The 22,629-nt window shown below is 39.2% G+C and overlaps 10 non-coding genes across 10 annotated transcripts; all 10 read left to right on the forward strand.

Moving 5' to 3' along the window:
• Positions 1 to 14: 14 nt before the first annotated feature.
• On the forward strand, positions 15 to 87 carry trnar-ucg (transfer RNA arginine (anticodon UCG)). The gene has a single exon. It is a non-coding gene; the product is annotated as a tRNA-Arg (tRNA).
• Positions 88 to 1,002: 915 nt separating this feature from the next.
• trnar-ccg (transfer RNA arginine (anticodon CCG)) lies at positions 1,003 to 1,075 on the forward strand. The gene has a single exon. It is a non-coding gene; the product is annotated as a tRNA-Arg (tRNA).
• A 1,040-nt stretch (positions 1,076 to 2,115) lies between these two features.
• trnar-ucg (transfer RNA arginine (anticodon UCG)) lies at positions 2,116 to 2,188 on the forward strand. The gene has a single exon. It is a non-coding gene; the product is annotated as a tRNA-Arg (tRNA).
• Positions 2,189 to 4,752: 2,564 nt separating this feature from the next.
• Positions 4,753 to 4,825, forward strand: trnar-ucg (transfer RNA arginine (anticodon UCG)). Its single transcript has one exon. It is a non-coding gene; the product is annotated as a tRNA-Arg (tRNA).
• Positions 4,826 to 5,740: 915 nt separating this feature from the next.
• Positions 5,741 to 5,813, forward strand: trnar-ccg (transfer RNA arginine (anticodon CCG)). The gene has a single exon. It is a non-coding gene; the product is annotated as a tRNA-Arg (tRNA).
• Positions 5,814 to 6,853: 1,040 nt separating this feature from the next.
• On the forward strand, positions 6,854 to 6,926 carry trnar-ucg (transfer RNA arginine (anticodon UCG)). Its single transcript has one exon. It is a non-coding gene; the product is annotated as a tRNA-Arg (tRNA).
• Positions 6,927 to 8,957: 2,031 nt separating this feature from the next.
• On the forward strand, positions 8,958 to 9,030 carry trnar-ucg (transfer RNA arginine (anticodon UCG)). Its single transcript has one exon. It is a non-coding gene; the product is annotated as a tRNA-Arg (tRNA).
• A 2,030-nt stretch (positions 9,031 to 11,060) lies between these two features.
• On the forward strand, positions 11,061 to 11,133 carry trnar-ucu (transfer RNA arginine (anticodon UCU)). The gene has a single exon. It is a non-coding gene; the product is annotated as a tRNA-Arg (tRNA).
• Positions 11,134 to 12,049: 916 nt separating this feature from the next.
• Positions 12,050 to 12,122, forward strand: trnar-ccg (transfer RNA arginine (anticodon CCG)). Its single transcript has one exon. It is a non-coding gene; the product is annotated as a tRNA-Arg (tRNA).
• Positions 12,123 to 13,162: 1,040 nt separating this feature from the next.
• Positions 13,163 to 13,235, forward strand: trnar-ucg (transfer RNA arginine (anticodon UCG)). Its single transcript has one exon. It is a non-coding gene; the product is annotated as a tRNA-Arg (tRNA).
• Positions 13,236 to 22,629: the final 9,394 nt, after the last annotated feature.

Consider the following 22,629-nt stretch of genomic DNA (forward strand, 5'->3'; position numbering starts at 1 on the left):
TGCTTCCTTGTTGTGACCCAGTGGCCTAATGGATAAGGCATCAGCCTTCGGAGCTGAGGATTGTGGGTTCGAGTCCCATCTGGGTCAATGAAAGTTGTGTTTTGAAAACACTCTCGAAGCAAAAAATATTACTCGACTATTTAGTCTTCACTGAAAGGCAAACTCCTCTGAGACGTGCTAGTGTTCTCGAGAAAGCTATGTACGTCTTGGCGGGGTAAAGAATGAAAGTAGAAGAGCGCAGTGCTTGACCGGTATTCAACCTCCAAACGGTGAAAGTAGCAAAGAGAAAGATCACTCTTACGACATTTTTAAGGTTTTCTTTGCAACACTTGAACCTGGTAAGAGATTTTATAAAATATGTTTCCATCCTGCGGAGTACATTCAGATATCATTTCGATCCATAGTCTTACAACTGTGATCCTGTATTACTAATCTGGTGACCTTTAATGGGACCAATGAAAGGAACACACACATATGTAAACGAGCTCTGGACTTGATCTCATTTAGACCGTAGAACCTCTAATTCCTGAGGCCTTATTTATCTTGTGTGTTTACCATGAGTCGTAATTTAACGAATAGGGAGAATTTTCCAAAAAGAACATTTGCTGACTTTCGTAAATAATCCTCGCCTTCTCCATAATCCATGACAATGGTCTGAGCGATGACCGATGTTGGTATAAATAGCACACCTTTTTGTTCACTTGAAAAGTGTGATATGTAAAATTCATTGGTTTGCTCTAGGAGCCGTTTTTGAACAGTTTGCAGCCTGTGAGATCAGAGACGCGGCCCCTAGAATTTTACACGTTCCAGTTAGCATCTGGATGGTTCAGCCATTACTCAGAGTGCTCACAAGCCTGGACTTCATCCTGGGTTGGGGGTTGGGGGGTTGTCCAGTGAAAGTGCTACTGAAAGACTCAGGCTGCCAGCCCTAGTTATTGCATTCAACAGTTAACCACTTGGTGGTAAACATTTACTTGGCTTAGGGCCAGCTGGTTTTCTCGTGGCCCAGTGGCCTAATAGATAAGGCATCAGCCTCCGGAGCTGGAGATTGTGGGTTCAAGTCCCACCTGGGTCGTTTGTGGCTAAAAAAGGAGTCTGCTTCTGCATGTTTCGTTTCAACGGACTTATGAGAATCCAAATAAACATTTAAGATTTAGTGCAAAGGAAACTGACCCATTTAAAGAAAAAAAACAAGAACTTTGTTGCAGGCTGTTCTTTGGATACATTTGCTGCACTCCAATTTCTGAAGGGAAAAACAAACTTGGGCAATTTCAGCCCTTTTTAATGGCTTTTTTCATCCTCCTTAAGGCAGGCTTACTGGAGGTGAGTCTAAGCATGTCCGTCTGTCCTCTTGTATGTTTCTTATTATAAAACAGTGTGAAAGAAGTCTTTCTGATGATGGTGAAAACTCTTGTACGATCGGGCAGAGGTTGATAAATCAACGATACTATCCCTCTCTGCACTTGTGAGAATGGTATATATTAATTGAGATCTATCTCAAGATATGAGAGGAAAGATTAAAACTGAATAAAACAAATTTCTGTGACCAAAAAAGTAACAACTTCTAAAGTAGGCAACAACGGTGGCAAGCTTTAAGGTACTACAAGGAAGAAACTTGTAAACGGTTTATTGAGGGACATTTACATTTTATGGGTAGAAATTAATTTCCTCAACACATCTGTATCCAGCTACAAGTATAATATAGTCATTAGGATTTTCAAGTGACTTTGGCATGAAAAAATACATTCAAAATAATGTTGCTGCAGAATCAGAGGAAGTTACAAGAAAAGTTTGTTAGTATGTAGCCAGAATAGCTGTGGATGTTCTCTTTGTCTTTGTACCCTAGGTGTATGGGTCCAGTGGCTGTTATTTCAGGCCAAAAGTCGATATGGTAAAACGTTACCTCTGATGGATCTCACAAAGGACAATTTGTGAGAAATGCAAAAAATGAAAATTTACTTATCAGACCTATCTCCAGTGGTGAGTGTTTACATTTGTACTTTTCATTTTCCTTTCTTACTCTAAGAACAATTGTGAGAAACTGCAAAGAAGAGGAGACCTGATGGCTGAATGAGTTATATTAACATACCAATCAGTGAACTGCTTCCTTGTTGTGACCCAGTGGCCTAATGGATAAGGCATCAGCCTTCGGAGTTGAGGATTGTGGGTTCGAGTCCCATCTGGGTCAATGAAAGTTGTGTTTTGAAAACACTCTCGAAGCAAAAAATATTACTCGACTATTTAGTCTTCACTGAAAGGCAAACTCCTCTGAGACGTGCTAGTGTTCTCGAGAAAGCTATGTACGTCTTGGCGGGCTTTTTTCCAATTACATCTGTGTGTGTTCATCATGCACGGTTTGATTTAATAAAACACTTAATAGAAAAATGTGACAGACTGAAAATGATCTGTTTTAGGCTTCAAATCATTTGGATGATATCCTTGGAAAGGAAAAAAATCTACGATATAAAAGCCTTACATTGCACAGACTAACAAGCCATAAAATTAAATAATGTCTGAGATTGGCAATGATTGGTTTCTAATTAAGCAATTGGGTTGAATGAAAACCTGTAGCCACTGCGGCTCACCAGGACCGACATTGCCTACCCCTGTTTTACATCTTATTGCTAATAAGGAGCAATTAAAACACTGAATGCAGCAGTTTAAGATTGAAATAAGCAATTAAGGTTGGAGAACCTTAACAAGCGAGACCACTAAAATGAAGCATTAAAATGTCACTTAAGCAATATGTGCTTCATCAGCAATAATTGAGTTCTCGTTAAGGAACTGGGTTTGGAACAAAAACCTGCACATACTGTGGCACTCCAGGACTGACGTTGCCTACCCCTGGGTTAAAGAATGAAAGTAGAAGAGCGCAGTGCTTGACCGGTATTCAACCTCCAAACGGTGAAAGTAGCAAAGAGAAAGATCACTCTTACGACATTTTTAAGGTTTTCTTTGCAACACTTGAACCTGGTAAGAGATTTTATAAAATATGTTTCCATCCTGCAGAGTACATTCAGATATCATTTCGATCCATAGTCTTACAACTCTGATCCTGTATTACTAATCTGGTGACCTTTAATGGGACCAATGAAAGGAACACACACATATGTAAACGAGCTCTGGACTTGATCTCATTTAGACCGTAGAACCTCTAATTCCTGAGGCCTTATTTATCTTGTGTGTTTACCATGAGTCGTAATTTAACGAATAGGGAGAATTTTCCAAAAAGAACATTTGCTGACTTTCGTAAATAATCCTCGCCTTCTCCATAATCCATGACAATGGTCTGAGCGATAACCGATGTTGGTATAAATAGCACACCTTTTTGTTCACTTGAAAAGTGTGATATGTAAAATTCATTGGTTTGCTCTAGGAGCCGTTTTTGAACAGTTTGCAGCCTGTGAGATCAGAGACGCGGCCCCTAGAATTTTACACGTTCCAGTTAGCATCTGGATGGTTCAGCCATTACTCAGAGTGCTCACAAGCCTGGACTTCATCCTGGGTTGGGGGCTGGGGGGTTGTCCAGTGACAGTGCTACTGAAAGACTCAGGCTGCCAGCCCTAGTTATTGCATTCAACAGTTAACCACTTGGTGGTAAACATTTACTTGGCTTAGGAGCCTGCTGGCTTTTTTGTGGCCCAGTGACCTAATGGACAAGGCATTAGCCTCCCGAGCTGGATATTGTGGGTTCAAGTCCAACCTGGGTCGTTTGTGGCCAAAAAAGGGGTCTGCTTCTGCATGTTTCGTTTCAACGGACTTATGAGAATCCAAAATAAACATTTAAGATTTAGTGCAAAGGAAACTGACCCATTTAAAGAAAAAAAACAAGAACTTTGTTGCAGGCTGTTCTTTGGATACATTTGCTGCACTCCAATTTCTGAAGGGAAAAACATACTTGGGCAATTTCAGCCCTTTTTAATGGCTTTTTTCATCCTCCTTAAGGCAGGCTTACTGGAGGTGAGTATAAGCATGTCCGTCTGTCCTCTTGTATGTTTCTTATTATAAAACAGTGTGAAAGAAGTCTTTCTGATGATGGTGAAAACTCTTGTACGATCGGGCAGAGGTTGATAAATCAACGATACTATCCCTCTCTGCACTTGTGAGAATGGTATATATTAATTGAGATCTATCTCAAGATATGAGAGGAAAGATTAAAACTGAATAAAACAAATTTCTGTGACCAAAAAAGTAACAACTTCTAAAGTAGGCAACAACGGTGGCAAGCTTTAAGGTACTACAAGGAAGAAACTTGTAAACGGTTTATTGAGGGACATTTACATTTTATGGGTAGAAATTAATTTCCTCAACACATCTGTATCCAGCTACAAGTATAATATAGTCATTAGGATTTTCAAGTGACTTTGGCATGAAAAAATACATTCAAAATAATGTTGCTGCAGAATCAGAGGAAGTTACAAGAAAAGTTTGTTAGTATGTAGCCAGAATAGCTGTGGATGTTCTCTTTGTCTTTGTACCCTAGGTGTATGGGTCCAGTGGCTGTTATTTCAGGCCAAAAGTCGATATGGTAAAACGTTACCTCTGATGGATCTCACAAAGGACAATTTGTGAGAAATGCAAAAAATGAAAATTTACTTATCAGACCTATCTCCAGTGGTGAGTGTTTACATTTGTACTTTTCATTTTCCTTTCTTACTCTAAGAACAATTGTGAGAAACTGCAAAGAAGAGGAGACCTGATGGCTGAATGAGTTATATTAACATACCAATCAGTGAGCTGCTTCCTTGTTGTGACCCAGTGGCCTAATGGATAAGGCATCAGCCTTCGGAGCTGAGGATTGTGGGTTCGAGTCCCATCTGGGTCAATGAAAGTTGTGTTTTGAAAACACTCTCGAAGCAAAAAATATTACTCGACTATTTAGTCTTCACTGAAAGGCAAACTCCTCTGAGACGTGCTAGTGTTCTCGAGAAAGCTATGTACGTCTTGGCGGGGTAAAGAATGAAAGTAGAAGAGCGCAGTGCTTGACCGGTATTCAACCTCCAAACGGTGAAAGTAGCAAAGAGAAAGATCACTCTTACGACATTTTTAAGGTTTTCTTTGCAACACTTGAACCTGGTAAGAGATTTTATAAAATATGTTTCCATCCTGCAGAGTACATTCAGATATCATTTCGATCCATAGTCTTACAACTCTGATCCTGTATTACTAATCTGGTGACCTTTAATGGGACCAATGAAAAGAACACACACATATGTAAACGAGCTCTGGACTTGATCGCATTTAGACCGTAGAACCTCTAATTCCTGAGGCCTTATTTATCTTGTGTGTTTACCATGAGTCGTAATTTAACGAATAGGGAGAATTTTCCAAAAAGAACATTTGCTGACTTTCGTAAATAATCCTCGCCTTCTCCATAATCCATGACAATGGTCTGAGCGATAACCGATGTTGGTATAAATAGCACACCTTTTTGTTCACTTGAAAAGTGTGATATGTAAAATTCATTGGTTTGCTCTAGGAGCCGTTTTTGAACAGTTTGCAGCCTGTGAGATCAGAGACGCGGCCCCTAGAATTTTACACGTTCCAGTTAGCATCTGGATGGTTCAGCCATTACTCAGAGTGCTCACAAGCCTGGACTTCATCCTGGGTTGGGGGTTGGGGGGTTGTCCAGTGAAAGTGCTACTGAAAGACTCAGGCTGCCAGCCCTAGTTATTGCATTCAACAGTTAACCACTTGGTGGTAAACATTTACTTGGCTTAGGGCCAGCTGGTTTTCTTGTGGCCCAGTGGCCTAATGGATAAGGCATCAGCCTCCGGAGCTGGAGATTGTGGGTTCAAGTCCCACCTGGGTCGTTTGTGGCTAAAAAAGGAGTCTGCTTCTGCATGTTTCGTTTCAACGGACTTATGAGAATCCAAATAAACATTTAAGATTTAGTGCAAAGGAAACTGACCCATTTAAAGAAAAAAAACAAGAACTTTGTTGCAGGCTGTTCTTTGGATACATTTGCTGCACTCCAATTTCTGAAGGGAAAAACAAACTTGGGCAATTTCAGCCCTTTTTAATGGCTTTTTTCATCCTCCTTAAGGCAGGCTTACTGGAGGTGAGTATAAGCATGTCCGTCTGTCCTCTTGTATGTTTCTTATTATAAAACAGTGTGAAAGAAGTCTTTCTGATGATGGTGAAAACTCTTGTACGATCGGGCAGAGGTTGATAAATCAACGATACTATCCCTCTCTGCACTTGTGAGAATGGTATATATTAATTGAGATCTATCTCAAGATATGAGAGGAAAGATTAAAACTGAATAAAACAAATTTCTGTGACCAAAAAAGTAACAACTTCTAAAGTAGGCAACAACGGTGGCAAGCTTTAAGGTACTACAAGGAAGAAACTTGTAAACGGTTTATTGAGGGACATTTACATTTTATGGGTAGAAATTAATTTCCTCAACACATCTGTATCCAGCTACAAGTATAATATAGTCATTAGGATTTTCAAGTGACTTTGGCATGAAAAAATACATTCAAAATAATGTTGCTGCAGAATCAGAGGAAGTTACAAGAAAAGTTTGTTAGTATGTAGCCAGAATAGCTGTGGATGTTCTCTTTGTCTTTGTACCCTAGGTGTATGGGTCCAGTGGCTGTTATTTCAGGCCAAAAGTCGATATGGTAAAACGTTACCTCTGATGGATCTCACAAAGGACAATTTGTGAGAAATGCAAAAAATGAAAATTTACTTATCAGACCTATCTCCAGTGGTGAGTGTTTACATTTGTACTTTTCATTTTCCTTTCTTACTCTAAGAACAATTGTGAGAAACTGCAAAGAAGAGGAGACCTGATGGCTGAATGAGTTATATTAACATACCAATCAGTGAACTGCTTCCTTGTTGTGACCCAGTGGCCTAATGGATAAGGCATCAGCCTTCGGAGTTGAGGATTGTGGGTTCGAGTCCCATCTGGGTCAATGAAAGTTGTGTTTTGAAAACACTCTCGAAGCAAAAAATATTACTCGACTATTTAGTCTTCACTGAAAGGCAAACTCCTCTGAGACGTGCTAGTGTTCTCGAGAAAGCTATGTACGTCTTGGCGGGGTAAAGAATGAAAGTAGAAGAGCGCAGTGCTTGACCGGTATTCAACCTCCAAACGGTGAAAGTAGCAAAGAGAAAGATCACTCTTACGACATTTTTAAGGTTTTCTTTGCAACACTTGAACCTGGTAAGAGATTTTATAAAATATGTTTCCATCCTGCAGAGTACATTCAGATATCATTTCGATCCATAGTCTTACAACTCTGATCCTGTATTACTAATCTGGTGACCTTTAATGGGACCAATGAAAGGAACACACACATATGTAAACGAGCTCTGGACTTGATCGCATTTAGACCGTAGAACCTCTAATTCCTGAGGCCTTATTTATCTTGTGTGTTTACCATGAGTTGTAATTTAACGAATAGGGAGAATTTTCCAAAAAGAACATTTGCTGACTTTCGTAAATAATCCTCGCCTTCTCCATAATCCATGACAATGGTCTGAGCGATAACCGATGTTGGTATAATTAGCACACCTTTTTGTTCGCTTGAAAAGTGTGATATGTAAAATTCATTGGTTTGCTCTAGGAGCCGTTTTTGAACAGTTTGCAGCCTGTGAGATCAGAGACGCGGGCCCGTAGAATTTTACACGTTCCAGTTAGCATCTGGATGGTTCAGCCATTACTCAGAGTGCTCACAAGCCTGGACTTCATCCTGGGTTGGGGGTTGGGGGGTTGTCCAGTGAAAGTGCTACTGAAAGACTCAGGCTGCCAGCCCTAGTTATTGCATTCAACAGTTAACCACTTGATGGTAACCATTTACTTGGCTTAGGAGCCTGCTGGCTTTTTTGTGGCCCAGTGACCTAATGGACAAGGCATTAGCCTCCCGAGCTGGATATTGTGGGTTCAAGTCCAACCTGGGTCGTTTGTGGCCAAAAAAGGGGTCTGCTTCTGCATGTTTCTTTTCAACGGACTTATGAGAATCCAAAATAGACGTTTAAGATTTAGTGCAAAGGAAACTGACCCATTTAAAGAAAAAAAACAAGAACTTTGTTGCAGGCTGTTCTTTGGATACATTTGCTGCACTCCAATTTCTGAAGGGAAAAACAAACTTGGGCAATTTCAGCCCTTTTTAATGGCTTTTTTCATCCTCCTTAAGGCAGGCTTACTGGAGGTGAGTATAAGCATGTCCGTCTGTCCTCTTGTATGTTTCTTATTATAAAACAGTGTGAAAGAAGTCTTTCTGATGATGGTGAAAACTCTTGTACGATCGGGCAGAGGTTGATAAATCAACGATACTATCCCTCTCTGCACTTGTGAGAATGGTATATATTAATTGAGATCTATCTCAAGATATGAGAGGAAAGATTAAAACTGAATAAAACAAATTTCTGTGACCAAAAAAGTAACAACTTCTAAAGTAGGCAACAACGGTGGCAAGCTTTAAGGTACTACAAGGAAGAAACTTGTAAACGGTTTATTGAGGGACATTTACATGTTATGGGTAGAAATTAATTTCCTCAACACATCTGTATCCAGCTACAAGTATAATATAGTCATTAGGATTTTCAAGTGACTTTGGCATGAAAAAATACATTCAAAATAATGTTGCTGCAGAATCAGAGGAAGTTACAAGAAAAGTTTGTTAGTATGTAGCCAGAATAGCTGTGGATGTTCTCTTTGTCTTTGTACCCTAGGTGTATGGGTCCAGTGGCTGTTATTTCAGGCCAAAAGTCGATATGGTAAAACGTTACCTCTGATGGATCTCACAAAGGACAATTTGTGAGAAATGCAAAAAATGAAAATTTACTTATCAGACCTATCTCCAGTGGTGAGTGTTTACATTTGTACTTTTCATTTTCCTTTCTTACTCTAAGAACAATTGTGAGAAACTGCAAAGAAGAGGAGACCTGATGGCTGAATGAGTTATATTAACATACCAATCAGTGAACTGCTTCCTTGTTGTGACCCAGTGGCCTAATGGATAAGGCATCAGCCTTCGGAGTTGAGGATTGTGGGTTCGAGTCCCATCTGGGTCAATGAAAGTTGTGTTTTGAAAACACTCTCGAAGCAAAAAATATTACTCGACTATTTAGTCTTCACTGAAAGGCAAACTCCTCTGAGACGTGCTAGTGTTCTCGAGAAAGCTATGTACGTCTTGGCGGGGTAAAGAATGAAAGTAGAAGAGCGCAGTGCTTGACCGGTATTCAACCTCCAAACGGTGAAAGTAGCAAAGAGAAAGATCACTCTTACGACATTTTTAAGGTTTTCTTTGCAACACTTGAACCTGGTAAGAGATTTTATAAAATATGTTTCCATCCTGCAGAGTACATTCAGATATCATTTCGATCCATAGTCTTACAACTCTGATCCTGTATTACTAATCTGGTGACCTTTAATAGGACCAATGAAAGGAACACACACATATGTAAACGAGCTCTGGACTTGATCGCATTTAGACCGTAGAACCTCTAATTCCTGAGGCCTTATTTATCTTGTGTGTTTACCATGAGTTGTAATTTAACGAATAGGGAGAATTTTCCAAAAAGAACATTTGCTGACTTTCGTAAATAATCCTCGCCTTCTCCATAATCCATGACAATGGTCTGAGCGATAACCGATGTTGGTATAATTAGCACACCTTTTTGTTCGCTTGAAAAGTGTGATATGTAAAATTCATTGGTTTGCTCTAGGAGCCGTTTTTGAACAGTTTGCAGCCTGTGAGATCAGAGACGCGGCCCCTAGAATTTTACACGTTCCAGTTAGCCTCTGGATGGTTCAGCCATTACTCAGAGTGCTCACAAGCCTGGACTTCATCCTGGGTTGGGGGTTGGGGGGTTATCCAGTGACAGTGCTACTGAAAGACTCAGGCTGCCAGCCCTAGTTATTGCATTCAACAGTTAACCACTTGGTGGTAACCATTTACTTGGCTTAGGAGCCTGCTGGCTTTTTTGTGGCCCAGTGACCTAATGGACAAGGCATTAGCCTCCCGAGCTGGATATTGTGGGTTCAAGTCCAACCTGGGTCGTTTGTGGCCAAAAAAGGGGTCTGCTTCTGCATGTTTCTTTTCAACGGACTTATGAGAATCCAAAATAGACGTTTAAGATTTAGTGCAAAGGAAACTGACCCATTTAAAGAAAAAAAACAAGAACTTTGTTGCAGGCTGTTCTTTGGATACATTTGCTGCACTCCAATTTCTGAAGGGAAAAACAAACTTGGGCAATTTCAGCCCTTTTTAATGGCTTTTTTCATCCTCCTTAAGGCAGGCTTACTGGAGGTGAGTATAAGCATGTCCGTCTGTCCTCTTGTATGTTTCTTATTATAAAACAGTGTGAAAGAAGTCTTTCTGATGATGGTGAAAACTCTTGTACGATCGGGCAGAGGTTGATAAATCAACGATACTATCCCTCTCTGCACTTGTGAGAATGGTATATATTAATTGAGATCTATCTCAAGATATGAGAGGAAAGATTAAAACTGAATAAAACAAATTTCTGTGACCAAAAAAGTAACAACTTCTAAAGTAGGCAACAACGGTGGCAAGCTTTAAGGTACTACAAGGAAGAAACTTGTAAACGGTTTATTGAGGGACATTTACATGTTATGGGTAGAAATTAATTTCCTCAACACATCTGTATCCAGCTACAAGTATAATATAGTCATTAGGATTTTCAAGTGACTTTGGCATGAAAAAATACATTCAAAATAATGTTGCTGCAGAATCAGAGGAAGTTACAAGAAATGTTTGTTAGTATGTAGCCAGAATAGCTGTGGATGTTCTCTTTGTCTTTGTACCCTAGGTGTATGGGTCCAGTGGCTGTTATTTCAGGCCAAAAGTCGATATGGTAAAACGTTACCTCTGATGGATCTCACAAAGGACAATTTGTGAGAAATGCAAAAAATGAAAATTTACTTATCAGACCTATCTCCAGTGGTGAGTGTTTACATTTGTACTTTTCATTTTCCTTTCTTACTCTAAGAACAATTGTGAGAAACTGCAAAGAAGAGGAGACCTGATGGCTGAACGAGTTATATTAGCATACCAATCAGTGAGCTGCTTCCTTGTTGTGACCCAGTGGCCTAATGGATAAGGCATCAGCCTTCTGAGCTGAGGATTGTGGGTTCGAGTCCCATCTGGGTCAATGAAAGTTGTGTTTTGAAAACACTCTCGAAGCAAAAAATATTACTCAACTATTTAGTCTTCACTCAAAGGCAAACTCCTCTGAGACGTGCTAGTGTTCTCGAGAAAGCTACGTACGTCTTGGCGGGTTAAAGAATGAAAGTAGAAGAGCGCAGTGCTTGACCGGTATTCGACCTCCAAACGGTGAAAGTAGCAAAGAGAAAAATCACTCTTACGACATTTTAAAGGTTTTGCTTTGCAACACTTGAACCTGGTAAGAGATTTTATAAAATATGTTTCCATCCTGCGGAGTACATTCAGATATCATTTCGATCCATAGTCTTACAACTGTGATCCTGTATTACTAATCTGGTGACCTTTAATGGGGCCAATGAAAGGAACACACACATATGTAAACGAGCTCTGGACTTGATCGCATTTAGACCGTAGAACCTCTAATTCCTGAGGCCTTATTTATCCTGTGTGTTCACCATGAGTTGTAATTTACCGAATAGGGAGAATTTTCCAAAAAGAACATTTGCTGACTTTCGTAAATAATCCTCGCCTTCTCCATAATCCATGACAATGGTCTGAGCGATGACCGATGTTGGCAAAAATAGTACACCTTTTTGTTCGCTTGAAAAGTGTGATATGTAAAATTCATTGGTTTGCTCTAGGAGCCGTTTTTGAACAGTTTGCAGCCTGTGAGATCAGAGACGCGGGCCGTAGAATTTTACATTTTCCAGTTAGCATCTGGATGGTTCAGCCATTACTCAGAGTGCTCACAAGCCTGGACTTCATCCTGGGTTGGGGGTTGGGGGGTTGTCCAGTGACAGTGCTACTGAAAGACTCAGGCTGCCAGCCCTAGTTATTGCATTCAACAGTTAACCACTTGGTGGTAACCATTTACTTGCCTTAGGGCCAGCTGGTTTTCTCGTGGCCCAGTGGCCTAATGGATAAGGCATCAGCCTCCGGAGCTGGAGATTGTGGGTTCAAGTCCCACCTGGGTCGTTTGTGGCTAAAAAAGGAGTCTGCTTCTGCATGTTTCGTTTCAACGGACTTATGAGAATCCAAATAAACATTTAAGATTTAGTGCAAAGGAAACTGACCCATTTAAAGAAAAAAAACAAGAACTTTGTTGCAGGCTGTTCTTTGGATACATTTGCTGCACTCCAATTTCTGAAGGGAAAAACAAACTTGGGCAATTTCAGCCCTTTTTAATGGCTTTTTTCATCCTCCTTAAGGCAGGCTTACTGGAGGTGAGTATAAGCATGTCCGTCTGTCCTCTTGTATGTTTCTTATTATAAAACAGTGTGAAAGAAGTCTTTCTGATGATGGTGAAAACTCTTGTACGATCGGGCAGAGGTTGATAAATCAACGATACTATCCCTCTCTGCACTTGTGAGAATGGTATATATTAATTGAGATCTATCTCAAGATATGAGAGGAAAGATTAAAACTGAATAAAACAAATTTCTGTGACCAAAAAAGTAACAACTTCTAAAGTAGGCAACAACGGTGGCAAGCTTTAAGGTACTACAAGGAAGAAACTTGTAAACGGTTTATTGAGGGACATTTACATTTTATGGGTAGAAATTAATTTCCTCAACACATCTGTATCCAGCTACAAGTATAATATAGTCATTAGGATTTTCAAGTGACTTTGGCATGAAAAAATACATTCAAAATAATGTTGCTGCAGAATCAGAGGAAGTTACAAGAAAAGTTTGTTAGTATGTAGCCAGAATAGCTGTGGATGTTCTCTTTGTCTTTGTACCCTAGGTGTATGGGTCCAGTGGCTGTTATTTCAGGCCAAAAGTCGATATGGTAAAACGTTACCTCTGATGGATCTCACAAAGGACAATTTGTGAGAAATGCAAAAAATGAAAATTTACTTATCAGACCTATCTCCAGTGGTGAGTGTTTACATTTGTACTTTTCATTTTCCTTTCTTACTCTAAGAACAATTGTGAGAAACTGCAAAGAAGAGGAGACCTGATGGCTGAATGAGTTATATTAACATACCAATCAGTGAGCTGCTTCCTTGTTGTGACCCAGTGGCCTAATGGATAAGGCATCAGCCTTCGGAGCTGAGGATTGTGGGTTCGAGTCCCATCTGGGTCAATGAAAGATGTGTTTTGAAAACACTCTCGAAGCAAAAAATATTACTCGACTATTTAGTCTTCACTGAAAGGCAAACTCCTCTGAGACGTGCTAGTGTTCTCGAGAAAGCTATGTTCGTCTTGGCGGGGTAAAGAATGAAAGTAGAAGAGCGCAGTGCTTGACCGGTATTCAACCTCCAAACGGTGAAAGTAGCAAAGAGAAAGATCACTCTTACGACATTTTTAAGGTTTTCTTTGCAACACTTGAACCTGGTAAGAGATTTTATAAAATATGTTTCCATCCTGCAGAGTACATTCAGATATCATTTCGATCCATAGTCTTACAACTCTGATCCTGTATTACTAATCTGGTGACCTTTAATGGGACCAATGAAAGGAACACACACATATGTAAACGAGCTCTGGACTTGATCGCATTTAGACCGTAGAACCTCTAATTCCTGAGGCCTTATTTATCTTGTGTGTTTACCATGAGTTGTAATTTAACGAATAGGGAGAATTTTCCAAAAAGAACATTTGCTGACTTTCGTAAATAATCCTCGCCTTCTCCATAATCCATGACAATGGTCTGAGTAATAACCGATGTTGGTATAAATAGCACACCTTTTTGTTCGCTTGAAAAGTGTGATATGTAAAATTCATTGGTTTGCTCTAGGAGCCGTTTTTGAACAGTTTGCAGCCTGTGAGATCAGAGACACGGCCCCTAGAATTTTACACGTTCCAGTTAGCATCTGGATGGTTCAGCCATTACTCAGAGTGCTCACAAGCCTGGACTTCATCCTGGGTTGGGGGTTGGGGGGTTGTCCAGTGACAGTGCTACTGCAAGACTCAGGCTGCCAGCCCTAGTTATTGCATTCAACAGTTAACCACTTGGTGGTAACCATTTACTTGGCTTAGGGCCAGCTGGTTTTCTTGTGGCCCAGTGGCCTAATGGATAAGGCATCAGCCGCTGGAGCTCGAGATTGTGGGTTCAAGTCCCACGTGGGTTGTTTGTGACTAAAAAAGGAGTCTGCTTCTGCATGTTTCTTTTCAACGGACTTATGAGAATCCAAAATAAACGTTTAAGATTTAGTGCAAAGGAAACTGACCCATTTAAAGAAAAAAAACAAGAACTTTGTTGCAGGCAGTTCTTTGGATACATTTGCTGCACTCCAATTTCTGAAGGGAAAAAGAAACTTGGGCAATTTCAGCCCTTTTTAATGGCTTTTTTCATCCTCCTTAAGGCAGGCTTACTGGAGGTGAGTCTAAGCATGTCCGTCTGTCCTCTTGTATGTTTCTTATTATAAAACAGTGTGAAAGAAGTCTTTCTGATGATGGTGAAAACTCTTGTACGATCGGGCAGAGGTTGATAAATCAACGATGCTATCCCTCTCTCCACTTGTGAGAATGGTATATATTAATTGAGATCTATCTCAAGATATGAGAGGAAAGATTAAAACTGAATAAAACAAATTTCTGTGACCAAAAAAGTAACAACTTCTAAAGTAGGCAATAACGGTGGCAAGCTTTAAGGTACTACAAGGAAGAAACTTGTAAACGGTTTATTGAGGGACATTTACATTTTATGGGTAGAAATTAATTTCCTCAACACATCTGTATCCAGCTACAAGTATAATATAGTCATTAGGATTTTCAAGTGACTTTGGTATGAAAAAATACATTCAAAATAATGTTGCTGCAGAATCAGAGGAAGTTACAGGAATGGTTTGTTAGTATGTAGCCAGAATAGCTGTGGATGTTCTCTTTGTCGTTGTACCCTAGGTGTATGGGTCCAGTGGCTAATATTTCAGGCCAAAAGTCGATATGGTAAAATGTTGCCTCTGATGGATCTCACAAAGGACAATTTGTGAGAAATGCAAAAAATGAAAATTTTCTTATCAGACCTATCTCCAGTGGTGAGTGTTTACATTTGTACTTTTCATTTTCCTTTCTTACTCTAAGAACAATTGTGAGAAACTGCAAAGAAGAGGGGACCTGATTGCTGAATGAGTTAAATTAACATACCAATCAGTGAGCTGCATCTTTGTTGTGGCCTAATGGATAAGGCATCAGCCTTTGGAGCTGAGCATTGTGGGTTCAAGTCTCATCTGGGTCAATGTAAGTTGTCTTTTGAAAACACTCTCGAAGCAATCTTTGTAGACTTGGAACACACATGAAATGCATGTATGCCAAATAACAATATACTGTATTATTTACCCTATACTTCTTCAGGCAACTTACAAGCAGATAAGGAGCCTTGGCTTTAGGTGGGAGAACTTTTTGCCCGAGTTAATATCTGTTAAGATCGGGATGGGATAGCAGGCTGCTTGCATACAGTTTTTCTTAAAGCTTCAGGGATTCTAGTGTTAACATAATGAGTTAAGGGTTAATTGTATCTATGACATACAAAGATACGAGTATTTACACACACTTATCTTTGCTGACAGAAAAATGTATGATTGGTTTGTGTGTTACATTATTTTACTGTAGGCAGAGCAAGCAGGCGCATAAAAACGTAAGCAAAAAAAAAAACAAAAACTGAGCAGCAGGCAGTTTTTTGTATTCACTTGTTGCAATCCAGTATCTGAAGATTAAAGCAAACTTTGGGAATTTCAGCGCTTTTCATTGGCTTTTTTTGTACTACTACAGACAGGCATACAAAAGATGAACCTAACCATCTGTCCTCTTGTATGTTTCTTATAATATAAAACAGTGTAAAAGAAGTCTTATGATAATAGTAAAAACTCTTATATAATTTGGCAAATGCTGATAAATCAATGAAGCTTTCCCTTTCTCCACTTATGATAGTGGTATATATTAATTGAGATCTACCTCAAGATATGAGAAGAAAGATTAAAATTGAATAAACAAATTTTCGGTGCAAATAAAAAGTAACAACATCTAAAGCAGGCAACAGCGGCAACAAGCTTTACGTTACTACAAGGAAGAAACTTGTAAGCAGTGTGGTGGATTGCCGGCTTTCTATTCCGGCTCTCATCCCCAGGCCGCCAGGAGGAGCTCTCCCAACAGCGTGAACGTCCCCCTAGTTCCAGCAGGGCCTCATGGACTATGTAGTTTTTACACGCAGCCCTGCTGGATACCTTGGGGGCCACCAGGAGTCGCTATAGGGGGACTTGGAGGCTCGTATGTGCCCTATAACCCGGGAGTACATCATCGTCATGTGACAGGAAGAAACGACGTACTCCCGGGTTGAAGAAAAGGACTGTTTACCCTGACCCGGAATGAATAAGGAACTGTGGACTGTTGGACAGGAAAACCTCCGGGTCAGGGTGTATAAAAGGACTGTGGGAAAGCCCAGACACTGAGCTGAGCTGGGAGGTAGGAGTGCGAAGTTTCTGGGCGAGGAGGAAAGAGTATTAATTGTTAGTGATTGTGATTTATGAATAGTGTGGAGTGGAGGGTGCTTTGTGCACTGTACAAGAGTACAATAAAAGAGTCTTGTGCTTTTACATCGTGTTTGGAGTGGTACATGAGGGTCCGAGAGGTGGACAAAGGGCATATCTGCGACAACAGTCTTCTTAGGCGTATTTACATTTTAGGTGTAGAAATTTGTTTAATTATCACCAATGTGACTAACTACAAGAAAATCATATTAATTAGGATTTTGGTGACAAAAATATGTGCAAAATAATGTTGTTGCAGAATCATAGTAATCTACAAGAAAAGTTTGTTCGTATGTAGATAGAATAACTTTGGATGTTGTCTTTGTACCCAAAACTTTTGTTAGTAGTACTTAATAAAACAGGTTTGTATTGAGTAGGTTTTCAATGTAATCACTGGGTTATTTTACTATTTTGATTAATTTATTACATATAGTTTTTTAAAGCAATATTCCCAATTGACAAAGGCAGTGCTTTGTGCAGAAATAAATTATAATACAGTATATCCATATAACTTCATTTTCCTGACTCGATTACCTGAGGGAGGGTCACAGTACAGGTATAGGCTATTCCAGCAGGCCCCAGATGCAAGGCAGTCCATCACAGAGCTAACACACACATAAACACTATAGCACCAATTTAGATTAGATCAGATAAACCTTATTAATCCCATGGGGAAATTAAAATGCATAAAGCAGCAGAAACATAAAAAATAAGAATACATAATCACAGGTCAGATAGTACATCCAAACAATCAATTAAAAAATTAAATATAAATCAACTTAATGAGCACATCAGATGAAAGCTTTGAATTGCCTTATAGGAGTGGGAAGAAGAGACCCCCCTGAGGTGTTTCTTAGCACACCATGGTGGAATGAACCTGTGGCTAAAATTGCTCCAAAAAAGCACCTGCTGGAGGGGATTTTCAATGATGGCATCCAATTTTGCTATTATCTTTTTTTCTAAAGCAGCTTCTTGTATGTGTAGGGTTCAACCTGTGATGGAGCAGGCTTTGTTGCTAAATTTGATCAGGTATAGTGATTCTTTTGTGCTCAGGTTGCTTCCCCAGATGACTGCAGCATAGAACACCACACTGGCTATTATGGACTAGCAGAACATTTTCAGCAGCTTGCTGCAAACCTCAAAAGAGCCGAGTCTTCTTAGCAAGTACAATCTGCTCTGGCCCTTCTTGTACAGCACCACTGTGTTGTCAGTTTGTTGTTAATGTGAACCCCCAGATACTTGTAACTCAGAACCACTTCCATGTCCTCCTTCTGAATGATGATTGGTCTCAGATGCTTCATGGCAAGGGGAAATCTACCCCCAGTTCATTTATCCTGCTGATGTTGATTTTCAGGTTGTTGTCTCTGCAACCCAAGTCAAAGTCCTCATTAATGCTGCCTATAATGGATGAGTCACCTGAAAATTTCTGTAGATTGTAAGCGCTGGTACTGTGCTGGAAGTTTATTGCTGATTATCTTTCAAGTGTCAGGTTGATTTCCAACTTCAGTTGCTGGAGATACTAATCTAAAAGAAGGGAAAAAAAACCACAGTAACACATGTAAAACCAAATTTGAAACAATGGTAACAGATTTATTGACCTCACATAACAACCTAGTGCAACCTATCCAAGTTCACAAAAAAAGTGAAATGGGCTGGCTGAACAAGGGCCTCTATATTATATCTGATCACATTTGCCCTAATAAATCAGTAACCTCTGTATACTCACTAAAAATCAGCATAAGCAGTAACATTCTCCGCATTTCAATGTGCACTAACGTATAACAATTTTGACAAATAGAACATCTGACATGATGTACTGAAGCGAAGTGTAAGAGGGAGAAGTGCGATTGTAGTTGGTTAGGTTTGAAACAAAAATAGGAAAAATATATGCAAAGGCAATAAGTACTGTAACTTGATTATCTCTATGAAAACTATTAATAACCTTGAACCATAGAAGTCATTAAAAAAACCTAAGTTTTTAGTTTTTAACCTTGTTCTTAGGAACATTAGACAGAACGTTTATTAAATGTTTTTCTGTTAAACTCAGCTCTAACCTGTGCAGTATGATTTGAGTCTTTACAGCTATCAATATTTAGAAGGAGAAACTGGAAAGGTTATGGTATATTGCATTAGGGCCAAGTTCACCTCAAAACAGGAAGTTCCTGATAATTTTCTGCACAGTTTCAGCAGGTCACATTTGAACCAAGTCTTGACTATAAGCACACCAGCTAATTTTTTAGCAGTTCAATCAACATATTGACTCTGTGTTGAGTCCAGATTAAAAAAGACATTGCCTGACTAGCCAGACAGTAAAATACACTTGGGCCTCATCTGGGCAAATTTCCTCAAGCAAGATCCTAATCAGTTGGCCCAATAATATATATAAAACAAATTCATACGGTATCATTTGTGTCCTCTGGACACTTTTTCTTTGTGTGAGTAACAGCTGACATAATAAATATACATAATAAATCAACAGATAGTAAAACTTTATTGACTGACTAGGCACTATGTAAACTGTACAGACAAGTTTTGACTGCAAGTCACACTCTAGTGCAGTTATACACAGATGCATACATTTCCCAAGATGCAAGTGTATTCTTTCTTTAAAACGATCATGAAACAATAAGATTCATGAAATTAGTTTCTAGAACTAATGTTGCAAAAATGAAGTTCACTTTGTTATATTTTTTTTCTTTTTGAAGAATTGTCTGTGGATTTTGGGGTGATTATGTGCATAACATGTTAAAACCCTAAGTTACTTAACAGTCTAAAAATAGAGTTTTAGTGCAGTGTCAAGTTCAGTGGCCTAGAACAGTGGCTCCCATCCCATCCCATTCAGGGTTATGAAAAAAAGAATGGCATATAAACGCACAGGTTTTCATCCTTATTTCACCTTAAGAAATGCACATGTTTACCTTGCTTATAAGTGTGAGGAGACTGTGAGATGTAGTCTGAACACCATCAGACAGACACCGGCAGTTCTATAAAACACATGTTTATTTTATGCAAAAGTACAACACACACCCCTACACCAGTCACCCTTACACGGGCCTTTATACGTCCCTGGGCCGCCTTTCTTACTCACTCTTTGAGCTTCATCCTCTTCCACCCGACTCTGGCCTCTCGACTGTAGGAAGGCGGCCCCTTTTATATTCACCCGGATGTACTCCAGGTGCTCCCTGACGTCCTTCCGGCGGCACTTCCTGGTGTGGCGGAAGTGCCGCATGAGCACCCAGAAGCTCTCCGGGTGTCCCTGGAAGTTCCTCCACCAGCACTCCCAGGTGTGGCAGAAGTGCAGATATCCCAGGCTCTCTGAAACTTGGGGCACTCCCTGGCGGTGGCCACGGGCCCCAGTGGGAGTGAACCTCCATGCTCCGTTCTCGTGGCCCCCACACTAACCAGGACGGTTGCCCTCTCGTGGACTGGGGAATGTATAGTCCACCTCCTGGTCCTTCTAGGCGTCCCGGCTGGGCATGACCCCCGCCTCTGGAGTGAACTTGCTCAGTAACATAGCCCTCTACAGGCTCAGCTATCTTGGCTTTGAGAACATTTGAGTTTTATCGTGACAGTAGCAAGGCTGACCTCTCTACCGAAGTGCTTGTTGAACAAGAGAATATTAAAGTGGGCACTTCAACCAGCAGTTCAGTTAGTCAAGTTTGGTGTGAACAATGAAACCCCAGTGTATAATGTGTGGGGTAGTATTACCCAACAGCAGTATGAAACCATCTTTATTGATGCAGCATTTACAAACAAAACACACCAGCTATTAAAGTAAGGAAAGCATTTTTTGGCACCTAGAATGTGACATCATACTTTTCATCAGCTAACAAAGATAATGAAAATGCAGCCTTGTTCCATATTACTTATTGTATTGCTAAATGTAGCAAAAAACATATTATAACTGAGAATTATATTTCTCCTGTTCTGTTTATGCTTTCAAACAATCTAGTTTCTGAAAGTATTCAGGATATGTCTGATGATGTTGAAGAGAAAATAATAGGTAGAATTAAAAATAGTAAATATTTTGATATTCAAGTTGACAAAAGCTCAGATCTAGCAAATTTTGCTTTTTTGCTTGTTATTGTGAGGTATTTGAAAGAAAGTGAGGTTGAAGAAAACCTTTTTGTCTTGCTCTGCTCTGTCAGAGCACGAAGAGGTGAGGATATATTTAATGGTACTGACTACCATTTAAAAGTAAAGGACATTAATTGGTGTAATTGCTGTGGACTATGCACTGATAGAGGCAAGTCTATGTCAGGTTGTTACTTTGGTCTTCATGCTCATGTCATGAAGGTAGCCACCAATTTAACCTGGGAACACTGCAGCACCCACAGGCAAAGCCTTATATCTAAGCTCCTGCCTGGTGAATTAAAAGTCGGTCTTGTTGAAATTGTGACTGTGGTTAATTTTATAAAGTCAAAGACCACAATATTTTCAAAGTAAACATTTTGATGATGATGATTGAGAAGTACTTCCTATAGTCTAGAGATGAGAACAACTGCTTTGCATATTCCATGGAAGAAGAAAATTTATAAGCAGCCAGATTATCAATTGGTGAAAAAGAGAAGCTGATTGAACTTTCAACTGATACTACTTTAAGAGCTGAATTCAAAAGAAACTTCCAAGTTAGTTTTGGGCAAACATCAGCAGAGAATATGAACAGCAGACTGACAAAGCACTAAGTTTCTGTTGCCATTTACAAATACGGTGCTGGTGGAGAGGGCTATTTCTTCTTATAGTATACCCAAACTATACTAAAAAATAAATACTGTAGTAAGCTGAATGCAAGTCCAGATTTCAGTCTATATCTTAAATCACTTGACCCGGATTTCAAAAAACTATGTGCTTCGCCTCAAAACAGGCTCAGGGATTGTACTGAACATTTCAATTTCAATTTCAAAAAAAGTGCTTATAATTATTAATAAATGTTCATTTTTATTGTAAATTTTCATTTTTGAATGTATAACTTTATGTATTATTTGTTTACCTTATTAAAATGTTTTGTAATCCCATTATTGGCCCATTTATTTCCTGTTACAATGTATAAATTTTAAATAACAACAAATATTTTACCAGTATTAAGAGTACAATTTATAGAAATGGGCTGCCAAGGCCACAAGTGAAAAAAGTTTGGTAATCACTAGCCTTGAGGAAAGAGACTGAAAATGCTCCTGCAAATGTTTCGATTTAGTAATAAGTACTGTAATGTGCAAGTTAAATCTGTTATTATTTCACCACCAAAAAAAAATGTCAGCATCTGGGTAGATTTTAGGGGAACCGTTCAAGTCAATATACGAAGGGCAGTCGCCCCCATTGTATGAGCTATATTTTTAAAACCATCACTAGTGTAAATTTTGCACAATTCAGCCAGTAACATTGTACATAAAACCATGGCTCACAGCATATAAAATATCTGTCATATGTGGGCTCCTTTCTAATGTTTTAAAATATTTCTACATCAGTTTAAGAGATGATATAATATATGTATTTATTATTTTGTTAACAGCTAACAATTGATACAAGTAATGAACTGGAATCTATTTTTTTAAATTAAAAAAATTATAAATATTTAGACATTTATAATTGTCCTTCAGATAACAGGCAAGAACTTGTGGAAAAAATCTGCTACAAGGGCACAAGTTGGAGGATATTTTAGAAATCATGTGAAGAGGTTATAGAAACAAGATGTCAAAATTATTTTCTTCAAATCTAGAGGAAGAAGTCAGTACACGTTTAATAAAAATTTTACTTTGATTTTTGAGATAAACAACTTTTTCTTATTAATAGCAAGAGGCACTAGTGATAGTTAAAGAAATATTTCTGAATCTTGCAAAACAACAAACAGAATGGACAGGCCCATATTTTGGAAAATCTGAGACAAAACCAAAAAGACTGACAATGATTCAAGGTCCACTGGATATGAAGACACCGTGTAGGTTTCCACAGTTTTCCTGCATTCAGAAATACAGACACTAAAAAACTGGCATCTAAAACAAAATGTCATTCAAA

Source organism: Erpetoichthys calabaricus, chromosome 6 (genome assembly GCF_900747795.2).
Source record: "Erpetoichthys calabaricus chromosome 6, fErpCal1.3, whole genome shotgun sequence".
Lineage (NCBI taxonomy): Eukaryota > Metazoa > Chordata > Cladistia > Polypteriformes > Polypteridae > Erpetoichthys > Erpetoichthys calabaricus.